Source organism: Typopeltis vanoorti, chromosome 14 (assembly GCF_054136105.1).
Source record: "Typopeltis vanoorti isolate ZY-2024b chromosome 14, IOZ_Tvanoo_1.0, whole genome shotgun sequence".
In the NCBI taxonomy this organism is placed as follows: Eukaryota; Metazoa; Arthropoda; class Arachnida; order Uropygi; family Thelyphonidae; genus Typopeltis; species Typopeltis vanoorti.
This window is the reverse complement of record NC_143562.1, coordinates 18,567,147-18,581,622: the sequence shown is the minus strand read 5'-3', so window position 1 is coordinate 18,581,622 and position 14,476 is coordinate 18,567,147. Positions and strand designations below refer to the sequence as shown.

Here is a 14,476-nt window from a genome sequence, read left to right as displayed (position 1 = left end):
ACACAATGTTAGTACTTCATTTTATAATCAACATCAATATGCAAAAACACTTATATACAAGAATGAATATTGATAATATTTTGTCACTAGAAATCGGTGCTATAATTTTATGCATAACGATTAAAGGCGCTTTTTATCTTAAAGATAAAAACTTAAAGATACTTAAAGATACACTGCATTTTTTGGGAATAAAACATGTAACAGTTCGAAAAAATCTATTCTTCTAAACACAAGCGTATATTAAAGGAATACTTACCCAGTCCCCTATTCGATAGCAAACCACCCACTTAGATAACTTAATTTAGTGCTTTAGGCTTAGTACACTGAAGCTAACCCTTAAATAAAGCACGCATTGTCAAACTAAACGATGCCATAGTGAGCAAATATTAACTCACCATTGCACTGTTATTTTATAAATTGAATGCCATTTTAAAGAATATTTTATTTGAATTTTTATGAAAAAAAACTGATTTAGACATGATTTTTATTTTTAATATCGTGCAATATGTAGAAAAGTCTCCTTTTCATGAATTTAAAAACGCGTCACTTTACTCTTGTCCCCATATCACAGTTATAAAATGCACGCATCTAAAATAGGGAAAAATAATTCTCCAAGCGTACTTGGGAATTCACCGCATGCTGCAAATGAACTTTTATGAAGTGCGCCTATTTTTGATTTCGCTATTTCCTCTTCGTCTGCTCCTACTGTGTGAATCTATACAGTTTCAGTAGGTCGCGAAATAAAGCTATATTGATCGGCTCTCCGCGTTCACTTCTCTATCTCTGCGCGCTACCGGAAAGACCCACTTCATAGTTTTGAAAGCCTGATGATCACCAACGCAGCAACTCGATAATGACTAAGCTGCCAGACCGACACAAAGGTTTTAAGGCCAATAAAATTTGAAGATAAGCTGTCGTCGAGTTCTGATAATGAGGTACATGTCCTTTAAAAATTTCTGGTATTTTTTAGTTTATTTTGTGTGTAATTTGCAGGCTAATATATACCGCTACTTCTCGTCCTATAGCAACAGAAATGTAGAAGCTCTCAGATGTTATATTTCCATGCGATCTAGACCGCATTCTAATGGAATAAGTCTCACATTAGCATTCATTTTTATTGCCGTGCTCTACGCATAACAGACGACAAATTTCAACACGTGGTTTAGAATGTCGTTTGGCAATTTTATATCTTTTTAACACTAAATGTGCCTTAATTTTACTAATGAGAATCAAACTGCCGTTTTAATTTTTTATTAATTCTTAATCTTGAAATTAGATTTTTATATTTATCTATTTGATTCAGAAAATTACGATTATGTTTTATATCTTTCATGTCTGTAAAATTTCCAGAAAAAAATAATTAAGTCGCCGACACTTTTTATTTGTGAAAACTTCTTGATAATTGACTCGGTTGTAATTTTAAAGATCTGACTAGACATTATCCGCTCCCATTGCCATTCCATTATTGTCAGACGCATAAAGACAGGATGAGACTAGACATGTCTCTCCCTGTATAAAGACAACTTTCCAGCCAGCAATAGATTTACAGCGTATGTTTATCTGTACAGATGGGGTCTAAGTTGCACAATATAAAGACACACTCTAAGTCACCGAAATTATACATATGTTTTATACACAAAATCTTAAATAACTTTAAATTCTTAAACTTAATCTTAAATCTTAACTTTATGATTTCCTCAAAGATTGACAAAGCATATGTAATAACAGAATACTCGTCTAACTGTGACATATTTGCCAGTCTCTTCATCGGCTGCCACTTATAATTAGTGCTAGTCTTGAGTCAGTTCACTCTCTGATTGGCTACTGGTGGAGATTGAACTGCCCACTCAGTCTCCAAAAACTAGACCGGATTAAAAGGCCTCGCCTACTCCCTATAAGGGAATAAAAGGCGTTAGCTGATTTATTTTTTTATTTTTATTTTAAAATGGAGTGTTTTCGTCATTCTCCAATGATGTGACGAAGTTTATATGTTGATGGCGTCATCAAAATATGAAATTCTTATAATAATAATATAAACTTATTATTATTTTTTGTTAAATATTTAGCATGGGTCGTGATAATAGTTTCATTCAGATTAAAACAATTTCACTTACAAAATTATGTCACAATTGACAATGATACGTAAAACCTTAATGGCTGTAGTTAAAGTTGCAATTATAATGATGTCGTAGCTATACAAGACGAGCTCTCAATTTTTATGAATATTTCACCCACGAAAAGTTGAAAACGTAGAGCACATTATGACTGTAGGACAGATTGGATAACATGGGACTGCTCTAAAGACTGGTGTTTAGGTGTTCTTATAGATAAGGTAGTTTTCGTTTTTCGTGCCATTTTATGCATTTTGTATTGGGGTGGGCTAAGGCTATTTTTTTTTCAATTATATATATATTATTTTTTAATTTATTTTTACACAGTCTGGAACCCCTGCTCTAGAGACCAAACATGGAACTTTTTCAATCCACTTCAGATCTCCAATAAGCAGAGCATTTTTTATTTCGCACCTAAATGTCTTTTAAAACTAAACGATGTTATAGAAGTTATACAATGACTTATTTCATTTATTTGTTATCGACTGCTATGTTTATTATCAAACGTTTGCGAACAGAAACATACTAAATAAAGCATTATCACACAAAAAAAGATGATAGAATGTGTTACTTTTACCGTTCAGTTGTTTGTGAACTCAATTTTTAATCCTTTGATTGTTATTCAGATTGGAACACTGAAAGATTTCAATATACTACTTCTGTAGTAGAAATTTGCCCTGCTTTTTTATTATTTTAACTGTAGTGCTCATTCCTGACTTCAGGATGTTGTTTACAAGATATAAATGCTTTTTTTATTAGCTGCGTTTATTTTTGGCCTTAGGCCTCTTTCTAATCCGTTGTTCGCGAATGCTGCTGTTTTCTCAGCAATCTGACACTTCTAAAATCGATCGCGACTCGAGTTCCTTAGAATATGGAGCAAAAGAAAGAGAAATACTTGTATAATTATACGGAAGAAGCGGAAACTTTTAAGGAAAACAACCAGCACACACACACACACACACACACACACACACACACACACACACACACACACACACACACACACACACACACACACACACACACACACACACACACACACACACACACACACACACACACACACACACACACACACTTTCTTTTGAGATCTAGCGAACAAAGCTTTTTTTACGTACAAAAAAGATTTAGCACGAAGTATTTCGTCTTGTTTGCTGTCACCTGCGTCAATTATTTATTTAAAGTCACTGCAAAAATTTATTTTGAAGGGACGTTAATCCTATCACCATACTCTATATGCGTCTGTCAGTGTGTGTGTTATTTATTCTCGAGTCGGATTGTATATTTTGTCGGATGAGAAAAGAAAAGGCCGAGTTTCTTGAAAGAAAAATCTTTCGACTTCGTACGAAACAACATAACTCATCTTCAGCTGAACGGCCCTTGTAAGTGTTCCTAGAATAGCAACTAGGATTCGACAAATATTTAAAGCTAAAAGACATATAATTTATTTTATATTTGTGAATATTTTTGGTAGCTTGTTATCCCAATTAGATTTATATCGTCTATATATTTTTGTTTATATTCCTTATGTAATAATTTAAAGGTTTTATAATTAGGGATTATAAATTTTCTTCATATATATATATATATATATATATATATATATATATATATATATATATATATATATGGTTAAAGGTTCTTGGCATCAAGAACCTTTAGAAAAGTTCTTAGCAGCTGAAATTCAGTTATTCGATCTTTTTTTTTTTCCTTCTGCAAAACAGGTAGACAAGACAGAAAATAACACACAATTAATAGACATGATATACTGGCTCCAGTCTTCTTCGGCGATAATTCCAAATAATCGAATCCAAACGTACAATAAAAGAAATTCATCAATAACACCTGAGTAGTGACAAGTAGTAAGGATCGGCTATAAATCTGTTGTTCTCAGTGGACCAGTGTTTGTGTTTTCCAACCAATTGCGGTTCGCATCCCATCGTGGTTACGGATGTGTGTGAATGTCTTTAGGTGGACGACGAATTTTATCATCCGATGTGAGACCACCGCTCAGCTTTTGTGGAGACTTGGTTTCCAGTGTAGGGTTTTCGGACTATGAAAAAAAAAAAAACGAGGTAAGTAAAATACTAAAAGATGATAAGATGTCTCTAGTCCGCCCATGATACCCATGGTTTACAACTTTTCTTGGATTTGGATTAAAAAAAAAGGATAAAGAAGCTGTTAATAATAACTTCGATAGACAGTATTGGCATCGGAGTTTGTGCGTGCGTGCGTGTGTGTACGAGATGAGCAAAGTACGTGTCTGGAATGATTTCAGACGTTGATAGCAGGACTCACAATTACAACATTTAAGTGTCCATCGTACGAAGGGTAAATGTTCAGGAAAGCCATACCATATTGGACTAGCCTCAAGCGATCTAAAACGTTCTAAGAATGTTCTCCTGGAATACCAGTCGATTAGTGTCTAGTATTAAGAGGCCTAAGGATTTCCGAGAAAACATTCCTTACACCATCACTCACTCGCCACAGACTTGAAGTGTTATGACCAAGCATGACGAGTATGGTTTCGTGTTGGTGCCATTGTAATTTGATTTCGTCAGTATGAAATAATAATGAGGATTCCCCACTTCGAAATTCCCCACTTCGTGCAACTTTTCTCCACTGGTATCCAATAATGAATTTCCCTTCGTTTATTTACCTTAGCCCTAGTTGCTTGTTTTTCTGCAACGTGATACCTCGACAACGCTCTCACGCAGCCCTCATACTGCAGTGTCATTTGACTAACTAATACGAACGTTGGACTCTATCGATCTTTTTGCCTGACTCTTGCATCGATCAGTTGTTTTCGACAGCACGTTCGACAGTGATAATGTTTTCTGTTTCTTTCAATATTCTCGTTACACCCATGACTGCTACATGTGACCACCATCATACCATTGGAAGTTTCCAAGATTTTTTTTATAGGGTCTTTTTTGTGTACGAGGTCACTTAGGTCAAGAATTTTTTCCGTTGTACATCCTATAGTACATCAATATCGTATGTGAGCAGAATCGTGTGTTAGTAGTGGATTCCAATTAGCATGGAATAAGTCTCTATGACTTCAGCATATGTTTTGTTTTCTTAGCGGTGATGGTAAGGCGAGAGGACCTTGAACAGATTAGAGACGTATCTACGTTGGCAGTGGTAATTACTCTCTTAATTGGTTACCAATTGATTACTACTTGCTTAAGTGGTTAGTTATATAAGGGAAACTAAAGCTAGAAAACCAGTCATATCGCAACCAAATATGTAAACATAATTTCCAGTCTAAAATATCTTTTCCTGTTATTTCTTTCATAAAATAAAAAAATCTCAATTTATTTTAGATTTGTTATACAAATTTATATTAAATTTGTATAACGTTGTATTAATAGTTTTGCAACAGTGGTATGCTAACGTATCAGGGGATCTGATAAATAAATAAATACAAGGTGACCATAATTAAAGAGGAGGTGTTCAGAGCCGTGTAGCAAAAAATGTATTGAATGAAGTTCAACCAAACTTAACTTGGTGTACGTATACTCTGGAACATGCGGTTTTAATTTAGAAGATAAAAAAATAGTATACAAAATTCTGCCACTAGGGAAAATTTCGCGCTATAAGCACGTGGTTTGTGATTAATTAAACAATAATGGCTAAAAGAGACACAAATAAATTTTCGTGTTTATAACTTATAGATGTGGTTCAATATGCCTTTCTTTCAGATGTTCTAAGAACTGCAGTCTGTGAATGACATTTCCTACAGCGGAAAGCACCAGATCTGTATTGATTTGCTTCACATGCTGTCTTATTATGTCCTTCAAGGTTGCTAAATCAGGAACGTCCTTCATACACCACGCGTTTAAGATGGCCCCACAACCAAAAGTCACAGAGTTCAGATCAGAGCATGAATATAGTAGAGTCAAGGCATCTTCGCTGCTGCAGTTGCGGAACAACAAAGTTGCGCAGCATCTCTGGATGCCTAACAGCAGAGACGATACAAGTCACTGGCCCTGTCGGGCAAAGTGCTTCGAAAAAGTACGGACCGATAATAAACGATACAGTGAAACCACACCACACTGACTTTCGGTGAGTGTAAAGGAGTCTGATGGAATACGAGTTATTCGCAACCCAAATGCGGCAATTGTGTGAGTTAACACTACCGTTCAGATAAAAATGTGCCTCGTCACTCCACAAGATCTTCCACGGCCATGCTTCATCCGCCTCCATTCGAGCTAAGTACGTCAGGGCAAACTGCAGTCGAGTTTCCGCATTTGGGTTGCGAATATTTGGGTTCCGCATTAGGTTTTATCCCCTACAAGCTTGAATATGAGAGATCTTGTAGGGGATAAAACCTAAGCATTTGAAGCAGGATTTTTCCACAAAAGTTGAGTATGGCATGTCCAGTTGACTTGATATTGCCCGAGCACTGCTGGATTCGTGTGCGTTATTCATTCCGTGTTCCATTCCATGAAGGCAGTTGCAACTTCGCTAACTTGTTGAGGAATAATCCGTTTGCGTCCTTGTCCTGGACTCACTGCTAAAGATCCGCTATTTTCAAATCGTAAAATAATTGTTCTAAGATTTGTTATTGTCAATAGACCTTTTCTCCTATCCTTCAAACGCCGGAATTCTCGAAGCGCGTCATTAGCGTTACCACGTTGTCGATAGTAAGGCTTGACTAGCAACGCAGATTCCGATAAAAAGAGATCCATAGCACTTCAGTCTATCAAAATGACGTAAATCCGTTTCGGGCTTTCTTATATTCACTAACTTACCAGTAGAAATAGTGAGATTATGTAAATATCATGCGATTCTAGCGCCAATTGTCTGCTGGTGGCAAAATTTTGTACTTTTGTTTTTCTCTAAATCAAAATCCCATATTTCGGAGTGTACTTACACCAAGTTTGATCGAATTTCGTCCAATACATTTTTGGCTACAGGGCTCTGAACATCTCCTTAATTATGGCTACGCTGCTTTGTATTGTGTGCATCAGCACAAACTTAGCAACTGCCAGTATTGTCACAACAATATATTATTATTCTCTCATAAGAAACTCAGAATTCAGTTCACGTAAATCATAAATCTCACCTTCTTCCTTTATACTCAGATCCTCATTCAATATTTTCAATTTAAATGTGTGGAGACGCTCCGCTTACTATTACTGAACTAACAATAAATTCAAAACATTGAAGGTGCACAACAATCAAAAGAGCCACAAAAATTCCTGATAACGCCACGAATTTTCCAAACCTGCCATATGTTAGATGACACTATTAGGTTAGTATAGGTTGAGCATTCCAATTTAAAATAATGCTTCCCAGCTGTAGAGGCGCGCCTGTTATTGTAGAGGCAGACCAGATGGTTATTATACCACCGTATTTTTCCTGGTGACGTTAATGAAAAGCAAATATATTATCTTTTTAAAGATAATATATTTGAATTCACACACATACGCACATAGGCACGCAAGCAACACTCATTCTTAAGATTAATATTAAAATCATAACAAAAAAATGTATATGAATCCTGCTCAAGCGAAACTCAAACAAAATTTAATTAAAATCACAAGTTTAAGAAAAATTTCTGAATAGCTGAAGCGCTAAAGAGTATAATCTTTAAAAAGATATAGTGAATAGAAGTAATCAGTGAAATAACTGATGGGCTTTGGAGTTCCACAGACAGACATTCAAAGGAGTTGTTGCAGTCTAAATGAGAGGAGCGAGACCTAATCTCATCTGTTATTGGTAATTTGAGAGAGAGAGCGTATCTCCTGTCTAATTGTATGCACCTTTTTAATTATTATAGCTTTTCACCCGTTATTAAAATTGTTGTTCAAATGGAGAAGGAAGGAACTTTTTTTTTCTTCTCAAAAACCTTCAAACTAATACGTTTCTAATACGTTCAAACCGAAAAATATAAGTTTTTCTGACTCAGCTATGTTTACTTGTAGCTGGGTGTCAACTTCCACTCATGCAACTAATGTAGTCCACTCGTACATCACAAAATCTAATCCTCAAATAACGAACTATGTTATAGAAAAACTGTATACTATGCAGCTTAGTAAGACTGACCGCAGCTCTCTGGTAATGCGAGTTCTATTTGCAATTAGGCACACACATACACCATAAAACTTCTACAATCTTCTAGCCAGTCGATATCTTAAGATTGTCTAGTAAATCAGCTAAATCCCGACATTTATATTAAAAAGGAGTCCTCTGATAGATAGCCGGGTACTATAAATTGGCTATCCCACTTTTGTTCGATTACTTTCACCACAAAATCAAAATCTTAAACACTTGATTTTGACAGTTTCTCCGTTATGTAGTATTAATTAAGGGGAATTTTTAGTATAAACATGCTGCCTTGAATCATATGAAATAAATAGAAATAAATTAGATTTTCATAAAGGTTATGACCAAGGCAACTAAATCCAAAAGTTCTTCAAATACTTGTGACTGCGACACATGTCATGTAGTCTTTCCGAAAAAGCTAAAGAGGCAGATTTTAATTTATTTTATTTTATTTTAGTGAGGATTTAATGAACAGTAAAATAGCCTTTTTCAATGATTAACTTCAACTCTTTTTGGTAATTTTTGTGGGTCCTGTTTTAGTTAAGTTGTCCCATTGCTCTTTTGATTTCTTGTGCAATTTGTTGTGTCATAACTACTGGATTCAGTGATGATAAATAAAGAAGGACAGACGAAATAAAGGTATCGGAGAGCTGATTATATATTTTCATACTGTTCACAGTACTTATGAAACCGTCAGAGAAACAAATGAGTTTTCTGAAGATAAATTTATTTGTCGCGATCAGCTAAAATGTCAAAGGTCGTCTGCTGTTTAAGAGCAGTCATAAGAAAAATTAAAGCGTACATATATTAAGACCGACTTAAGAAAACAACAGCAATTAAAACAGAAGACAAAAGGCCGACCATAATTGTTTTGTAGAAACAATGGACACGATTCTGCAATGATTCATATGATGAATCTAAAAATCACATCATCTCATAAAAATATAACAAAAAAATTCCTTTTTAATTGAGAAAGTCGCAGTTAATCACATCTTATAATAATTCTATAGGTAAAGCTTAGTTGTATACGAGCATATTACTTTGAGATTTAGCAATGAATAATACAATGAACAAAAGATGACTGCCATTCCAACACATTTTGAAATTAAACAGAAAAAAAAACGAGAAAATGCTTCTTTTTCTTCTTCTTCACGCATTAGATGTAGTATCTGTTGCGACCAAGACTTCATTTTCTTTAATAGTATCTTTTAATCTTTTTCTAGGTCTTCCTGTTCTTCTCTTATTCTTTGGTTTCTAACAATAGACTTGTTTTATTATTCTATCTTCACTTCTTCTTTCCACATGTTTAATCCATTTTATTCTTCGGGTTGCTACCCAATTGTTTATTGCTTGTATTTCACATTGTTTTCGTATATCTGTATTTTTTTTTATTTTATCTAATCTAGCTTTATTTACTATTTTTCTTAATATATTCATTTCACCTTTGTTTAACATTTGTCTTGTTTTTCTAGTGTCTGGTCTTGTTTCTGCATTATATGTCATAATAGGCCTTATTACTACTTTATAAATTCTAGTTTTTGTCTCTACTCTAAAATGTTTATTTTTCCATATTGTTTCGTTCAAGCATCCTGATATTCTTGCAGCTTTTGAATTTTCTCTGACTTCTAGATGTGGCCTTCCTTCCCAGTTCAGTTGTATACCTAAATAGTTGTAATTTGTTATTTGTTCAATAATAGTACCTTCCAATTCTAATTTGCATCTTTGTGGTTCTTGTGATATTGTCATACCTTTTTAGTTTTTGATATCTTCATATTATATTATATTATACAATTTTGCTGCTTTATTAAATGTTTGTAGTAATATCTGTAGCTAAGTTTCATTTTTTTTTCAATTAATATTGCTTCATCTGCATAACATATAGTTCTTATTATTCTATTGTTTATTTTCACTCCTGTATTTTGTATTTTATTAACTTTTCGTATTATTTTATCCATTATTATATTATATTGAATATTGTTGGACTTAAAGAGTCTCCTTGTCTAATGCCATTACTAATTTGTATCTCTTTACTTATTTTTCCTTGTATTTTTAGTATACAGCTATCATATATTTCTTTAATTATTTGTATTATGTTTTCTGCTACTTTTCTTCTCTGCAATATTTCTATTACATCTTAAATTAATATTCTGTTAAATGCTTTTTCCAGGTCTATAAAGCATATAGTTTCTTATTGTATTCTATTGTTTTCTCTATCAATTGTCTGATTATGAATATTGCATCTGTACATGATCTATCTTCTCTGACACCTTGTTGTTCATCTAATAGATTAATTTCCTTTGTTATTTTATTATTTAGGATTCTTGTTAGTACTTTTAATGAGGTATTTAATAAATTTATCCCTCTATAATTTTCTGTTGTTTTATCTCCTTTTTTAAATATTGGTATTGTTATACTTTCTTCCATTGTTATACTTTCTTCCATTATACCAGAATCTTTTTTGTATTTATTATTTGATTGTATAATATATTTAAACTCTGAATTATAATTTACCATTTTTTAATAATTCATTGTTGATATTATCTAACTTGGTGATTTTCAATTTTTTAATTGCAGTTTCAATTTCTGTTATTTCAATTTTCGTTTCTGTTGTATTTATTTCTTCTTCTTGATTTGTTTGTTTACCTAGTTCTACTTTTGTTTCGGTTATAAAGGTTTTTAAATTAATTTTCCTCTATTCCTACTTTTAATATTGGGATATATTCTGCTTCTTCCTTCTTTTGTGTATTAATAAATCTCCACATTTGTTTCTGTATACCATAGAAATCATGTTCAAGTTCTTTTGTATATGATTCCCAAAATTTATCAAAAGAAAATAATATTTTCTTTTGATAAACTTCATTTCTTATTTCTTTATATTCGTTCCAATCATCTGTTGTTTTCATTTGTAGATATTTTTCTTTCTTTTCTTTTGTTAATATTTTTATTTCTTCATTAAACCATGGAGTCCATCTTCCAGATTTTGTTATTCTTTTTTTTACCCCTACTACTTCTGTTGCTATTTCAGTTAAATTTGTTTTAAAAATCTTCCAGTTACCTTCTACATGTTGTTCGCTGCTTAGTAGATTATCTTGAAACTTTTGTTTTAATCTAATGTGGTATAATGTTTTTATACTTTCTTCTTTTAATTCCACTTTAAATTTTATTTTGGTATTATGTTGGTTTTCTTTAGATTTTATTTTCACCCCTTTCTTGTAAAGTCTTAGTTTACATATTAACAGATTATGATCACTTCCAATTTCTGCTGATGCTAATACTGTAAAATCTTCTATTTCTGATAAGTGTATTACTTTGTTACATATAATATAATCTATTATTGATTCCTGTCCTCTTGTGTTTCCAAAAGTTATTTTATGCTGTTTTTTATGCTGATAAAATGTATTCATTTTTATTAACTTATTATTTGCACAGAATTGTATCAATGTTTCTCCATAGGAAAAATGCGAGGCTTTAAACATTATTTTCATGAAATTTATAACGAATCAATGATTATCATGAAGATCTGTGAGAAAGCAATATTTGCTTTTTAATGTGAATTCCATTCGAAAAAGGTCGTCAATATATAGTGAATTTGTGTGATGGATAGACTAAGGATTCTATAATCCAGAAATCCTGCTCTCGAGATCCAACATAGAAGGTTTTCAAGCTATTTCAGGTTGGTGGTCGCACATTGGGCGATGAATCTCCACGCTTATGGCGGGATTCAAATTTACGCTAACCACTATATAACCAGATTGGTATAGAGAAAGAAAATTGAATACATGAACCTCAAGCAGAATACTCTCCCTAACTGAAAGAATTTGTTTAGAGCGTGAGGAAAATCTTTATGAGGGATTTCAACTGAAAGCGAGGTAGTCAGTCTAATACGGATGCAGAAAATATTCTCTAGCATAAGAAGAAGGAGGAGGAGGTATGCAAAAGAGCCATGGAGGAAACATAAAGTTAACGAACATAATGAAAAGAAATAGTGATTCAGAAGAGACTTAAATTTGCAACCTAAAAAAGTTCCAATCAAAATCCAGCCAAAGGAAGTAAAAAATTTCCCACTGATTTTCCAAGCTCCTAGTATTTTTCTGTTTAATCGAACATGTTAATCTTTTCTGGGTTGAATACCGGTAGTCCGAAGGTCTCCGATAGTAGTTTTAAATAAAAAAAAACAGTAGAGAATTAATGGCCATTTATGAAAAAAGGAAACTTTTGTAATTGTATTCTTGTTTAGAGACAGCATTCATAATCACAACCGGGCCAATTAAAATCGTTCAATAATAGCAAAAAATTAACATTAGCATTTAAATTTGTTTTGTCAATAAAAATGAAACCATAACCTTCAAAAATACGACTTTTTCATCGATCAATACCTTCAACTTAGGAAGATTTAACAACAGAAATGATTTCACTGAAATGTATTGAATATTGATTTTTTTAAGATTAAAATAATAAAATAGAATAATAAAAAGCGAAATTGTATCGGGAAAATCTTTTACGCAATTGTTCTTGAATAAGAGTTGTAAAAATGAAAACAGATTGGATTGAGCTGTTTGGAATTACCGAAACAACTAAGATTATCAGCCAGTGAATTATGTCTCTTGACTGATTTTTTTTCCCCTAGTTTCCTAGTTTCTGCCAGGGTTGCAAGATGAAAAATCCTAGTTTCATGAAGCAAAACCTTGCCACAGCCTATGAGACAGTAAAACTCTAATTCAGTTTTATAATGGTTCTTTGCGTCTTACCATCGGAATCAAACCAATATCTTCAACCTTTGAAAGGTAAGCCTTTATTCACACCCTACGAAAACGACTGTTCTAGGCTTCATATTGCGCCAAGCATTAAGAGTAGCGTGATGTTATAACTGATTACATACAATACAAATAGAAACTTTCAGAGTGATTTTTTTTTTTCTCGGAAAGTGGAGTTTTTTCACCCGTTTACAAGGCCAATCGGCCATGGGAACACAGGCAGTTTATAAACAAAGAACAGTATTGTTAGTGGTGGGTAATTAAGTATTGGAGACAGTGAGGTGTGTAATTTCAGGATTAAGTAATAGGAGAGATGGTGTGATGTGTGTAGTGGAGTAGAGTAGTGCTCCTCCTCCTCGATAAGTCCTTGCAAGTGTCACGTAATACTAATATTAATAATAATTTTCAGCTGTCAATATTTCTGTTGTTTTTACCAGAATTATCATGACGCCTGCTATAAATGTACATTATTCAAACAACTCTACCGAGTGGTGGTAACTTTTGTAAAAATCAGACCAGTGTGCTGTGACAAAAATTTCCTGCGTTTTATGAAACTTCGATTTTTGGCTTATGCACTCTCTCGGCATATGATTTTATTTTGCAAATTTGCTACTACAAAAGGTAACAGCGAAGCCAAAATTGAAATAAATAATAATAATCGCTGTACTTACACTCTTAAGACCAACGAAAACAGGTATGAGCACTACCTTAAGGGCCTGTTCTTTTCAAGTGAAGGCGATTTAGTCGGTCTTAGACAGAGGTGAAAGTTCTTTTTTCCCCCGAAGATTTGAGTTTTTTTTATCATGTAAACCGGCCCCAAGAATAATTAACAGATACAATGCATGCCTAATGGCTGTACTTTTTTTGTGTGTGACTCCCGCTCACGAAAGGTGGTCCTATAGTACATTAGTCACATGGTAGAAAGGATTTTTTTTTCTATATTTATCAATTTTATACATTTTGTATTTTAAATGTATTTTTACATAGCCCGGAAACCTACTCTAGAGACTAAAACATGGAACATTTCAAGCCACTTCAGGCCTCCAATAAACGGGTGGTAGTGTCACATGGGAAGGTGAAATTAATCTGCCAACTAAGGACAATCACAAAGAATCCAGCCAACCTAATCCATCCTTTTCCGATCTCCTTTGTGAATTGAAAATGTTGATGGCAGTAATAATTCGTATATTGTAAACACCAATTTGCGTGTGCTGATTGACAACTCGCCTTGTTTACTTTCATACTGCTCTGCTACAGAATTTTGCGCACCAAGCGGACATATGCGTTCTTCCCACAACACCTACCATACGCTTGTAGACACTGGCTGATTTACTCTTACAAATAAAAAGCGAATTCCCAAGCGTTGTTCATTTTAAAAGCTTTAATGTAAAGTGAGAATGGAATTCAATGAATGTCTTTCAAGTTCGGGATGATACGAGCGTTCCTGGGTTCCGATTCCCATTATCCCGTTACCCCATATGAGGAAGAGATGTAGGAAATGTTTACTTATTTGAAGTTGTATAATATATACCTTAGCATAGGCAAATTTTTCAATAT

General features: G+C 33.5%; 1 protein-coding gene across 4 annotated transcripts in view; it reads right to left on the bottom strand.

Annotated features, from left to right (window-relative positions):
- Nucleotides 1-14,476, bottom strand: part of slo (calcium-activated potassium channel slo) — an 880,402-nt gene that overhangs the window by 741,346 nt on the left and 124,580 nt on the right. The gene's annotated exons all lie outside the window — the stretch shown is intronic.